Source organism: Medicago sativa, chromosome 6 (assembly GCF_051527215.1).
Source record: "Medicago sativa cultivar Bolivia chromosome 6, Bolivia_mono, whole genome shotgun sequence".
In the NCBI taxonomy this organism is placed as follows: Eukaryota; Viridiplantae; Streptophyta; class Magnoliopsida; order Fabales; family Fabaceae; genus Medicago; species Medicago sativa.
In genome coordinates, this window is record NC_140754.1 from 74,074,793 (window position 1) to 74,084,913 (window position 10,121).

Here is a 10,121-nt window from a genome sequence, read left to right on the forward strand (position 1 = left end):
TATTGTTTTTATATTTTTTTTCTGTTTTTTTATTTTTTAAATTATAAATGACTTCATTTTGCTCTTGCCTTATCAAAAAAAAAAAATTATAAAAGACTTATTAAATGAATTTCACGAGTGGCAGTAAAAAAAATGAAAATTAAAAAATTCGATAAAAAATTTAGAAGATTTAGTTGCAATGTTGACCTATATTTTACCACTCATTAAATCAACATCACACTTTGATCTATTACCTCTTTAAAACTTTGGAGTATATAAACACTTTCATACCATTTCTTTCGGTTGATGTGGGACTATTTTTAGCGCCCTTCTTTTGATAATCTATTTTCAGCAACAACTCCTAATCTTAGTGTAAGCAAGCATTTATCTATTCCCTCTTAGAAGTTGAACTCTTAGTTTATGTCAATTTTATAAAGCACACATATCATTAACTATGTCAATTGCTGTAATATCTCGCTTAACAACACTGTCATTTGTCATTTATCTGTGTCAGCTATTTTTCAAATTATCTATGAGATTTTAAGCAAGGGCAAAATGGGTATTTGCCAACCAAGAGATTGTTTAATAGGAAAATTCTAAAATTTTCCACACAATTCCATCCATTTCTCTCTCTAAAACATTTCCATAATTTCTTCCCCTTCTCTCTCTAAAACCCATCGGCCATCATCTTCTTCAACCCTCTCTATCACAAATTTTTCATTTCTTCATGAAATCATCAAAATTAAGCAACAAATAGGTTCCTTGTGGTGCTATTACAAGTGTTTAGCAAGCAAAATTCATCCTTCCCTCTCCTTGAAGCAAAAACAGCCCCTTCTCCCATTACCATTCATAATCTTCATTTTGGCCCCAATCTCATGGAAATCATCAAATAAGCTAGCTTTTGGAGTACCCATGATGGAATGAACATTAAGTAAGTGTCAAGCTCTTTCTTCTCTTCCTTTTCCATGAAAATCAATCTATCCACCTCACCTCTAATGCTACCTTTGTTAAAATTGTTTAATTCAATGTCTAGGAATGCAATATATGTTGTGGTGGTGGTGGTGGTGAGTTGTTTGATGCATAAGGAGCTTATGAATGACATTCATGGTGAGTTTACTAGTAAGTTGAATTTTTGGAGAAATGGATTGAAAGTAGAAGCATGGAACTTAAGAAAATTATTATGGAAAAGTGATTTAACAACCTTGATAAGTTGTTATTGATGTATTTTGAGTTGTGTTTGTTGCTATAAGTAGTTATAATTGAAATTCATGATTTTGAGACGAATATTCGCATGATCTTCATTGGCTCATATATGCTGTTGTGTAATCCATAATTGAGTAACTTTTGGATTTTTGGATTTTACGCTTAATTCCCTTCAGTTTGGATATAAATTTTGTATGTTTCGGATTAGGAACGAACTCAGAAAATGTGTTTGAAGTTGTGAATTTATGCTGGAAAAACTATTACGGGTTTGGAACAGGACTCCACTAAAATGGTAAGAACTCTCTCCCTGTAACTCCGAATCAAGTGGTTGTTGTTGCTATGGTTAGCTAACGAAATTTCGGACGTTTTGGCAACCGTTTCACTGATTTTGGTCCAGTATTGAAATCTGTAGATAATTTTGAAGTTGATGGCAGAAGTAGGATTTTGTGCTGAACCGAGATTCAAGTTGGTGATGAATTAAGCGGTTGCAGTTTTGGACTGCGATTCGGATGACCGAATAGAGGCAGTGGCGAAGATGCTCAATTGATGCTTATAATTGTTCCAGAGTTTGGAATAAGATAAGGTGAGTTCCTTTTAGTTAGAAACTTCCCTTTGGGTAGTTAAAATTATGACTTTAGAATAATAGAACATGATTTGGTACATTAGAACATAATTTAGTGACATTATGATTAAGGTTCACACCCTTGCTAGTGTACTCTAAAATAGTTTTTATGTTGATAAATATGCTTATGGTAATGTAGGAGTTAGAGGAAAATTATTATGATAAGTTTTACGTGAGTATGAATAAATATGCAATTTCGGCTAACATTCCGGAAAGTGAGAATTGTTGGATTTTATTACTTTATTTCGACTCTTAGCTAATATAAATTATACTTTTAAAGTGATATGATGGTTTGGTTTGGCTAAGACTCTAAATTCTCATTTTTATCGAATATGTAGCCGAAATTGTATTATGAATATCCTCTAATCATATACTACCATAGTGTATATTTATTTGTGTGAAAGAATGTTTAGAGTAAATTAGCCATTGAAACAAATTATTCATGGATAGATTTCCAATCATTGGATAGAAAAGAATCCTAAGTGTGAAAGTTCGGCTTAATTAGTCGAATTTGAATTATCAGGATATGGGGAAAATCTCATAACATTTTATGAATGGCATATGGTAACGATATGCCTAGAACCTGAATAGGTTAGTATAAGAGATAATTTTAGAATAAAGACGAAATTACTATGTCTATATTATTAGACTCAGAATGTTATTACTACAAGGAAATCAATTAAGATAAGTTATTCCTCTCTAGCTCCCCGTTAGTAGTGGACTTGAGGATTAACTCAGTTATCAGAAATCAGTTCAAGTTATAATATTAAAACATGTTTAAGCTGTGGCTTTCGCTATCCCGCCAATTGGATACGAAAGGTTCCCGCCAGTTGGAACGGGCACTATCCGTGAGGATGACCCCACAATAATCAGAGGAGTCCGGTATCCCCGTCAGTTGGGTTCCCGCCAGTTGGAATTATTACCGGTCAGAGTGGAATAAATTTCGGGGTTACTTCACCTGGGTTTATTCCGTAAAATCAACTCAGATAATATTGTTTGTTCAACGCTAACATTTCTAACATAATATGACAGACATTATGATTATAATTATGATTATGAGTTGAGTATTAGTATCAGGATTATATCAGTCTTTTAGACAGCGATCCTAATTATCCCCCGATCGCTCAGTTATGCATGATAAATTGCATAAACCCAAAATGGTTGAGTTTAGAGACAAATGGCGATCCTAGGTTCCCTGAGATTGCCTACAGCCTAGGATAGGTGGAACTCACTGAGACATCCCGTCTCACCCCAATCTCTTTTATTTTATTTCAGAGACACAGGTGGATCGCAAGCAGGGCAGTTCGTGATGAAGTAGAAGAAGAAGCTGGACAATTATATTTACTTGTCATTGCATGTATGTTGTACACGTCAGTGGTACTATTTTAAATGTATAGACAAGTAGTTTTATGATATGTTCAGAAGAAATTTTATTATTGTAATTTTAATGTATCCAATGCCAAGTTTAACGAGCATACTAGATATCCTAGGTATTTTCTAGTATGGGTGTTACAATTTGGTATCAGAGCAGGTCGATTCAGATCGTGTCTTGGGTCATTAGAATTCAATAAAATGCAGTGGGACCATTGGGTTCCGGATGTTTATTCTAAATGTCATATCTACCTGAGCCTGATCAACTCAATCTAGTATATGACAGTTAGAACGAATGTCTGAGAGCTGAATAGGACCTAGGAGGAATGAAGCATAAGAAGAAGGAAAGTCAGGGTGTCAGGTTTATAGGGAATTTTGCTAAGGAAGTATTCGACGCCAGATGGTGGCTAATAAACTGTGAAGCTGAAGATTCTTCAAGCACATAAGGGAAATGTTAAGATTAAGACGGAGTACTATGTATTGTTGAACGACACTTTTTATGTGGATACCGTAGAAGTAAGATATTCAGGGTGACTAAGGGATAATTGCAACTTTGACAGGAGCCGCAATATAAAAGGCATAAGTAAGGTATAGAAGAAATGAGTATTTCTAAAGGCGTAACTAGAACTGCGGGATCAGAAGATGAACTTGATATGAGAAAATTATCTGATGAACAATGGAATTCATAAACTCTCGGTGGGTGTAGAGTATGTAATAAGTGAAAGACTTGAATGCCGAAACGAGCTGGATTTTGATGCTTGAACTGTTAAGTGAACTAATTAAGGAATAAGTAAATTATTTTGGAGCAGACAAGGAAACCCCGATGTGAGCAATGAATGGACGACGTAAGTTAGATAAACTATGTCGGGTTAGTCAAACCTCCCGAATCTAAAGTGCTAGATTTATGAATTAGAAAGTGAAGATGCTATGCAGCATAAGAGTCAAGAAGGATGAATAAATAGTAGTGGAAAGATCCTTACGGATTAGAACACGAATTGGATGCATTTTTTAGCAAGGAATTGCAGAAAAGTTAAACTAATAAGGATTGTACGCTAAGGAAATTGAATAAGACCTCTTGCATTTATCATGATATTAAGTTGTTCTTCGAACTAAGAAATACAAGTATAACAGTAAGTGGAAAGAGATCCCAGTAATGGTCAGAGACAAGATGTAAATTTTCGATCGGAACGGAAAATAAAGATTTAATAATAATAAGTTGCGGAAGTTCGGTGAACTAATGGACGAATGATGTCAAGCTCTTTCAACGGAATGTCGAGGACAAGAATGTATTAACGCATGAATACAATAGGTTGATGTGTTAAAGATTAAATCAAGATTTTTGAATTTGAAAATTATTTTAAGGTTCTGCTACAGGAAAAATTGTCGCTAGTGTAAAAGAGTTAAGAATGAAGTAAAATATTGAGCAATTAAACATTTTTATCTGATGATTTTTCTGATGCAAATGTCTTGAAAACCAAAAGAATGATTTTGTTAACTAGATCGAATTTTGAGAGTCAAAGTTATTACAGAGGAGATCGTAAGTGTAATGTAACTGTCAATACAGACAAGAACAAACTAAATGGAAATAAGCCTCGAATATTCAAGTATATTTTAGTTCATAAATAATGTGAATGTGAGAATCATTCAAGGAACACTTTGAGAAAACAAGTATGTAGTGCATGTTTAAAGAAAAAAAATTGCAGTATTTGAAAATGACTCGTCAGTGATTATAAGTCGGTGCTCGAAATAGCAAGAAGTGTAAAGTTAGCCCCATGTTCATAACATGTAGTAATGAGATGGAGAAATTTACAGTATGGTTGGAGTAGTACGCCTAAGCAAAGTGAACTAATAAATCAGAGTAGCGCAGCGAGATATTAATCAGCAAGAAGTAACATAATGTGCAAAAGTTTAAGACTTTGAATGAGATATTCATGGGAAATCTTAAGAGACGAATTAAACAATTTTCCAAACCGCATGATTCAAAGATATAAAAAGTTCAAGTAGTAAGAGTAGGATGAAGGTGTTCCTACCTTATTAAATATAAGAAATTGGAATCACCTATAGTATGTAACCCGGTTAATCGACGCCATGATTTCGAAGAATGACTTAGAAGTATCAGATTAGTTAAAAGGAGTCATGTATGAGGCAAAGATATAAATGTTGTATCTTGAAGATTTTATTTTTATTTTGGTTTGAAATACTATCATGGAATATCAGGTATATTAACATGTATCTGAGGGAACATATACTATTTAGAATATGAATGCAAATGCTTGAATGCAATTTTAGTCGTGAAGTTCAGGAATCTAAACTCCATATTTTTTGAGATAAAGAAAAGATTGATATCACACAAGTTAGAAAAATTATGTGAGCTACGGTATGGGACTATGCATGTTCAGGTTATGAGTATGGAATTAAGAAAAAGATGATAAGACATTCCCTAGAGTAACAGCTATAACAATATTGTTCAAGAATGAAATGTATATTTTGAACATATAAGTTCAAGAGAAGATCTATGATGATACTTTTTACTCATCCTAATATGATCAAGGTGTATCGTGATTGATTTAAATTCTGGTATAGAAGAAGCAAAGTTGAATGACTACAAATATATGTTATGTGTTAAGCTATCAGTTGTACTACCTCGTGTATTGTGTACTCGCCAGTCAGTGCACCATTCTCATATAAGATTTATATATTTAATGTACTTGCCAGTTAGTACACTATGTATTTAAATCTGATTTATGGATTATACTCGTCATTTAGTACTTCCAACAGATGTTAGAGGTAGCACAATGTTGAGTTTATTCATATAAAACATAACAGACATCAGAAGTAACATTTACCTATTTATGTATTGATTAACGGAGAAAGTTGGAACAATTCTTACTTTCGATGAAATAAACATGATGTCAGATATTGCTCAAAGTAGGGACGATCTTATACAGAGTATGATATGATTATCATTATAAGACCTCGTTATTTGGGGCATAGTACAGAAATAAAATTTTATTGGGACCAGACATAGCATGAAAGATCACTTAAAGGTCATATCCGTCCAAGACAAGATAAAAGTTGACGAAGTCGATAGAAGTGTTACTTTAGTAAACGTATGAGATTTTTCAAGAATTCAGTAAAGGTAAACAAGTAGGAGTAACCTAAGACAATTTATAAAGAGTATGTGGAACAAGGAATTTACTCGAAAGATATCAGATGCATAGGTTAGCTTTACAATCCACTATGTTCGGAATGTGTATAATGTATTTCACAAATCACAGATAAGAAGGTTATTATCGAATCTTTTCGACATATGAGATTGGAAAACATGTCAAGGAATCTGTTTAACATATTAATTCAAGTCAGTTGTATCTATGGCTAGGTAGTCGGAAGACTTTATGTAACAAGGGAAACCGATAATTTAGTTGAATAAAGAGAATCAGTTGGTAACAGACGTATGTGGAAGTCTAAGATCGAAAGTATCGAGGAATTATTTGTACTTATTATCAGGTAAAATCTAAATTTCGAGGACGAAATTTTCTTAAGGGGGGTAGAGTGTAATATCTCGCTTAACAACACTGTCATTTGTCATTTATCTGTGTCAGCTATTTTTCAAATTATCTATGAGATTTTAAGCAAGGGCAAAATGGGTATTTGCCAACCAAGAGATTGTTTAATAGGAAAATTTTAAAATTTTCCACACAATTCCATCCATTTCTCTCTCTAAAACATTTCCATAATTTCTTCCCCTTCTCTCTCTAAAACCCATCGGCCATCATCTTCTTCAACCCTCTCTATCACAAATTTTTCATTTCTTCATGAAATCATCAAAATTAAGCAACAAATAGGTTCCTTGTGGTGCTATTACAAGTGTTTAGCAAGCAAAATTCATCCTTCCCTCTCCTTGAAGCAAAAACAGCCCCTTCTCCCATTACCATTCATAATCTTCATTTTGGCCCCAATCTCATGGAAATCATCAAATAAGCTAGCTTTTGGAGTACCCATGATGGAATGAACATTAAGTAAGTGTCAAGCTCTTTCTTCTCTTCCTTTTCCATGAAAATCAATCTATCCACCTCACCTCTAATGCTACCTTTGTTAAAATTGTTTAATTCAATGTCTAGGAATGCAATATATGTTGTGGTGGTGGTGGTGGTGGTGAGTTTTTTGATGCATAAGGAGCTTATGAATGACATTCATGGTGAGTTTACTAGTAAGTTGAATTTTTGGAGAAATGGATTGAAAGTAGAAGCATGGAACTTAAGAAAATTATTATGGAAAAGTGATTTAACAACCTTGATAAGTTGTTATTGATGTATTTTGAGTTGTGTTTGTTGCTATAAGTAGTTATAATTGAAATCCATGATTTTGAGACGAATATTCGCATGATCTTCATTGGCTCATATATGCTGTTGTGTAATCCATAATTGAGTAACTTTTGGATTTTTGGATTTTACGCTTAATTCCCTTCAGTTTGGATATAAATTTTGTATGTTTCGGATTAGGAACGAACTCAGAAAATGCGTTTGAAGTTGTGAATTTATGCTGGAAAAACTATTACGGGTTTGGAACAGGACTCCACTAAAATGGTAAGAACTCTCTCCCTGTAACTCCGAATCAAGTGGTTGTTGTTGCTATGGTTAGCTAACGAAATTTCGGACGTTTTGGCAACCGTTTCACTGATTTTGGTCCAGTATTGAAATCTGTAGATAATTTTGAAGTTGATGGCAGAAGTAGGATTTTGTGCTGAACCGAGATTCAAGTTGGTGATGAATTAAGCGGTTGCAGTTTTGGACTGCTATTCGGATGACCGAATAGAGGCAGTGGCGAAGATGCTCAATTGATGCTTATAATTGTTCCAGAGTTTGGAATAAGATAAGGTGAGTTCCTTTTAGTTAGAAACTTCCCTTTGGGTAGTTAAAATTATGACTTTAGAATAATAGAACATGATTTGGTACATTAGAACATAATTTAGTGACATTATGATTAAGGTTCACACCCTTGCTAGTGTACTCTAAAATAGTTTTTATGTTGATAAATATGATTATGGTAATGTAGGAGTTAGAGGAAAATTATTATGATAAGTTTTACGTGAGTATGAATAAATATGCAATTTCGGCTAACATTCCGGAAAGTGAGAATTGTTGGATTTTATTACTTTATTTCGACTCTTAGCTAATATAAATTATACTTTTAAAGTGATATGATGGTTTGGTTTGGCTAAGACTCTAAATTCTCATTTTTATCGAATATGTAGCCGAAATTGTATTATGAATATCCTCTAATCATATACTACCATAGTGTATATTTATTTGTGTGAAAGAATGTTTAGAGTAAATTAGCCATTGAAACAAATTATTCATGGATAGATTTCCAATCATTGGATAGAAAAGAATCCTAAGTGTGAAAGTTCGGCTTAATTAGTCGAATTTGAATTATCAGGATATGGGGAAAATCTCATAACATTTTATGAATGGCATATGATAACGATATGCCTAGAACCTGAATAGGTTAGTATAAGAGATAATTTTAGAATAAAGACGAAATTACTATGTCTATATTATTAGACTCAGAATGTTATTACTACAAGGAAATCAATTAAGATAAGTTATTCCTCTCTAGCTCCCCGTTAGTAGTGGACTTGAGGATTAACTCAGTTATCAGAAATCAGTTCAAGTTATAATATTAAAACATGTTTAAGCTGTGGCTTTCGCTATCCCGCCAGTTGGATACGAAAGGTTCCCGCCAGTTGGAACGGGCACTATCCGTGAGGATGACCCCACAATAATCAGAGGAGTCCGGTATCCCCGTCAGTTGGGTTCCCGCCAGTTGGAATTATTACCGGTCAGAGTGGAATAAATTTCGGGGTTACTCCACCTGGGTTTATTCCGTAAAATCAACTCAGATAATATTGTTTGTTCAACGCTAACATTTCTAACATAATATGACCGACATTATGATTATAATTATGATTATGAGTTGAGTATTAGTATCAGGATTATATCAGTCTTTTAGACAGCGATCCTAATTATCCCCCGATCGCTCAGTTATGCATGATAAATTGCATAAACCCAAAATGGTTGAGTTTAGAGACAAATGGCGATCCTAGGTTCCCTGAGATTGCCTACAGCCTAGGATAGGTGGAACTCACTGAGACATCCCGTCTCACCCCAATCCCTTTTATTTTATTTCAGAGACACAGGTGGATCGCAAGCAGGGCAGTTCGTGATGAAGTAGAAGAAGAAGCTGGACAATTATATTTACTTGTCATTGCATGTATGTTGTACACGTCAGTGGTACTATTTTAAATGTATAGACAAGTAGTTTTATGATATGTTCAGAAGAAATTTTATTATTGTAATTTTAATGTATCCAATGCCAAGTTTAACGAGCATACTAGATATCCTAGGTATTTTCTAGTATGGGTGTTACAATTGCTCATAAAGTTACGCAAATATATTCTTTCAAATAAAAGTTTTTTTTTTTTTTTTGAACAAGCCAAAATAGAATATAATAATCACCAAGAGCTATTCATCTCGCACAAGGCTTCTTTCAAATAAAAGTTACTGAAAGATATATTTGAATATTAATTAAAGCTACATATTTTTATGTTTCCACCGACATCAGCACATTGTTCTTGAATTTCATGTTTCTAACTTGAGAACATATTCACGACTAACATCCACGTTAATTAAAGCAGTTGCAATATCCCTGTCTTTTGCACACCAACACCACCCATATAACATAATATCAAATGGCATCATCATCTCGCACAAGGCTTCTTTCAAATAAAAGTTACTGAAAGATATATTTGAATATTAATTAAAGCTACATATTTTTATGTTTCCACCGACATCAGCACATTGTTCTTTTCTTTTATGTTTCCACCGACATCAGCACATTGTTCTTTTCTTGAATTTCATGTTTCTAACTTGAGAACATATTCATG

At 33.6% G+C, this 10,121-nt stretch overlaps 2 long non-coding RNA genes across 3 annotated transcripts; both read left to right on the forward strand.

The window, feature by feature from the left end:
• The first annotated feature begins 589 nt into the window (after positions 1-589).
• On the forward strand, positions 590-3,279 carry LOC146916786 (uncharacterized). 2 transcript variants are annotated; one of them, XR_015015277.1, is made up of 5 exons: positions 590-910; positions 1,013-1,086; positions 1,391-1,474; positions 1,580-1,765; positions 3,080-3,279. It is a non-coding gene; the product is annotated as an uncharacterized LOC146916786 (long non-coding RNA). The 2 variants fall into 2 exon arrangements; XR_015015278.1 differs by having other exon boundaries at positions 1,595-1,765.
• A 1,637-nt stretch (positions 3,280-4,916) lies between these two features.
• LOC146916787 (uncharacterized) lies at positions 4,917-9,566 on the forward strand. Its single transcript, XR_015015276.1, has 5 exons — positions 4,917-7,194; positions 7,297-7,373; positions 7,678-7,761; positions 7,882-8,052; positions 9,367-9,566. It is a non-coding gene; the product is annotated as an uncharacterized LOC146916787 (long non-coding RNA).
• Positions 9,567-10,121: the final 555 nt, after the last annotated feature.